This window comes from Gavialis gangeticus, unplaced genomic scaffold (genome assembly GCF_001723915.1).
Source record: "Gavialis gangeticus isolate Ggan-Ray unplaced genomic scaffold, GavGan_comp1, whole genome shotgun sequence".
In the NCBI taxonomy this organism is placed as follows: Eukaryota; Metazoa; Chordata; order Crocodylia; family Gavialidae; genus Gavialis; species Gavialis gangeticus.
Genome location: NW_017729000.1, coordinates 37,318,728 through 37,319,884, shown reverse-complemented (window position 1 = coordinate 37,319,884; position 1,157 = coordinate 37,318,728).

Genomic DNA, 1,157 nt, shown 5'->3' with positions numbered 1-1,157 from the left:
AAGAATCACTAGGACCTGATGGTATTCTGAAGGTGCTCAGAGCTGAAACTGCTTAGCTCTTAACTATAATATGCAATACATCACTAAAAACAGCCTTGGTACCAGAGGAGTGAGGGGTTACCACTATGACTCGCATATTTAAAGAGAGGCTCTAAAAGTAACGCAGGGAACTACAGGCTGATAAGCCCAACTTCAGTTCCTGGAAAACTGGTAGAAACAATAATAAAAATAAAACAATTGTTCAGCATATAGATTAAAGTGACTTGTCAGGAAGGACTCAACACAGCTTTGTCAAAGGAAAAATCATGCCTCACCAACCTACTAGAGTTCCTTGAGGGTGTCAATAAAGTAGATGGATAGGGTATGGTTGGTATAGTGTATTTGGACTTCCAAAAAGCCTTTGACGAGGTCTCCCATGATATTCTTAACTAAGTTAGGTAGTGACAGCATTACAGGGAACATCCACTCATGGATTAGAAACTGGTTCAAAGGTAGAAAGCAAAGAGCACTCAGTTTTCAGGATGGAAAGAGATAAACATCAAGATGCCTCAGGGATCTGTGCTGGGAGCAGTGCTGTTTAGCATATGCATAAGTGCTCTGGCAAAGGGGTGAATATCAAAGTGGCCAAATTTGTGGATAGGAAAATTATTCAAAGTAGTAAAGATCAAGGCAGACTGTAATGATGTACAGAAGGATTTGGCACCACTGAGTGAATGGGAAACTAAATGGCAAATGAAATTCAATTAAAATGTAGTTAAGTATAAAGTGATGCACTTAGGCAAAAATAACACAAATTATACCTACACTATGATGGGCTCTAGATTAGCTGTTACCACACAGAAAAGAGATCTGGGAGTCATTGTGGACAGTTCACTAAAAACCATCAACATTGTGCTCAGAAGCCATCAAAAAGGCAAACAAAATATGTTAGGGATTATTAAGAAGGGAATTGTAAACTAAATGAAAGGCATCATCATGCCCCTTTAAAAATCTGTGATACACTTGCATCTTGAATACTGTGCCCAGTTCTGGTGCCCTCACCTCAAAAAAGGATATAGAAGAACTAGAGGAGGTCCAGAGAAAGACAACAGGGATGATTAGTGGTATGGAGGGGCTTCCATACAACATTGGGGGGGGGGGCGGGGACATAAGGGTTT